Source organism: Coffea arabica, unplaced genomic scaffold (assembly GCF_036785885.1).
Source record: "Coffea arabica cultivar ET-39 unplaced genomic scaffold, Coffea Arabica ET-39 HiFi ptg000200l, whole genome shotgun sequence".
NCBI lineage: Eukaryota > Viridiplantae > Streptophyta > Magnoliopsida > Gentianales > Rubiaceae > Coffea > Coffea arabica.
In genome coordinates, this window is record NW_027266262.1 from 2,717,903 (window position 1) to 2,720,402 (window position 2,500).

A 2,500-nucleotide genomic window follows, 5' to 3' on the forward strand; every position below is an offset into this window, starting at 1 on the left:
AAGGCTAGGCGGTGAGCCTTAGGCCGCATGACGGAGCATTGGCACGACACTACACCGACGACGTGAAAAACGCACGACGGTGCCCATCATGGCAAGGCGATAGGCCTTAGGCCGCACGACGGCCGTTGGCTTGCGTTGGCTAAGGCATGGGCACGACGCCACATCCACAGCAAGAAAAATGCACGACGGTGCCCCTCATGGCTAAGCGGTGCGCCTTAGGCCACACGACGACCGTTGCCTTGCGTTGGCTAAGGCAACGGCAAGAAAAACGCACGACAGTGCCCCTCATGGCTAGGTGGTAGGCCTTAGGCCACACGACGGCCATTGCCTTGCGTTGGCTAAGGCAAGGGCATGATGCCACACCGACGGCAAGAAAAACGCCCGACGGTGCCCCTCATGGCTAGGCGGTAGGCCTTAGGCCACACGACGGCCGTTGCCTTGCGTTGGCTAAGGCAAGGGCACAATGCCACACCGACGGCAAGATAAACGCACGACGGTGCCCCTCATGGCTAAGCGGTGGGCCTTAGGCCGCACGACGGCCGTTGCCCTGCGTTGGCTAAGGCATAGGCACGATGGCCACACCGACGGCAAGAAGAACGGCCGACGGTGCCCCTCATGGCTAGGCGGTTGCCCTTAGGCCGCACGATGGCCATTGCCCTGCGTTGGCTAAAGCACGGGCACGATGCTAGGCGTTTGGCCTTAGGCCGCACGACGGCCGTTGCCTAGCGTTGGCTAAGGCATGGGCACGATGCCACACCGACGGCAAATAAAACGCACGACGGTGCCCCTCATGGCTAGGCGGTGGGCCTTAGGCCGCACGACGGCCGTTGCCCTGCGTTGGCTAAGGCATGGGCACGGCGGCCACACCGACGGCAAGAAAAACGCACGACGGTGCCCCTCATGGCCAGGCGGTCGGCCATAGGCCGCATGACGGCCGTTGCCTTGCGTTGGCTAAGGCATGGCCACGATTCCACACCGATGGCAAGAAAAACACACGACGGTGCCCCTCGTGGCTAGGCGGTGGGCCTTGGGCCGCACGACGGCCGTTGCCTTGTGTTGGCTAAGGCATGGGCACGATGCCACACCGACGGCAAGTTAAACACACGACGGTGCCCCTCATGGCTAGGCGGTAGACCTTAGGCCGCACGACGGCCGTTGCCTTGCATTGGCTTAAGCATGGGCACGACGGCCTCACCGATGGCAAGGAAAACGCACGACTGCCGTGGGGTTTTGTTCCCAAGGCAACGGGTAAACCTCTGTAGCCATGCTGGAAAAACGCACGACGGTGCCCCTCATGGCGGCCTTAGGCCGCATGACGGCCGTTGCCCGGCGTTGGCTAAGGCGTGGGCACGACGGCCACACCGACGACAAGAAAAATGCACGACGGTGCCCCTCACGGCTTGGCGGTGGGCCTTAGGACGGACGACGGCCGTTGCCTTGCATTGGCTAAGGCATGGGCACGACGGCCTCACCGACGGCAAGAAAAAAGCACAACTGCCGTGGGGTTTTGCTCCCAAGGCCACGGGTAAACCTCTGTAGCCATGCTGGGAAAATGCACGACGGTGCCCCTCACGGCTAGGAGGTGGGCAATAGGCCGCACGACGGCCGTTGCCCTGCGTTGGCCAAGGCGTGGGCACGACGGCCACACCGACGGCAAGGAAAATGCACTACGGTGCCCCTCATGGCTAGGCGTTTGGCCTTAGGCCGCACGACGGCCGTTGCCTAGCGTTGGCTAAGGCATGGGCACGATGCCACACCGACGGCAAATAAAACGCACGACGGTGCCCCTCATGGCTAGGCGGTGGGCCTTAGGCCGCACGACGGCCGTTGCCCTGCGTTGGCTAAGGCATGGGCACGGCGGCCACACCGACGGCAAGAAAAACGCACGACGGTGCCCCTCATGGCCAGGCGGTCGGCCATAGGCCGCATGACGGCCGTTGCCTTGCGTTGGCTAAGGCATGGCCACGATTCCACACCGATGGCAAGAAAAACACACGACGGTGCCCCTCGTGGCTAGGCGGTGGGCCTTGGGCCGCACGACGGCCGTTGCCTTGTGTTGGCTAAGGCATGGGCACGATGCCACACCGACGGCAAGTTAAACACACGACGGTGCCCCTCATGGCTAGGCGGTAGACCTTAGGCCGCACGACGGCCGTTGCCTTGCATTGGCTTAAGCATGGGCACGACGGCCTCACCGATGGCAAGGAAAACGCACGACTGCCGTGGGGTTTTGTTCCCAAGGCAACGGGTAAACCTCTGTAGCCATGCTGGAAAAACGCACGACGGTGCCCCTCATGGCGGCCTTAGGCCGCATGACGGCCGTTGCCCGGCGTTGGCTAAGGCGTGGGCACGACGGCCACACCGACGACAAGAAAAATGCACGACGGTGCCCCTCACGGCTTGGCGGTGGGCCTTAGGACGGACGACGGCCGTTGCCTTGCATTGGCTAAGGCATGGGCACGACGGCCTCACCGACGGCAAGAAAAAAGCACAACTGCCG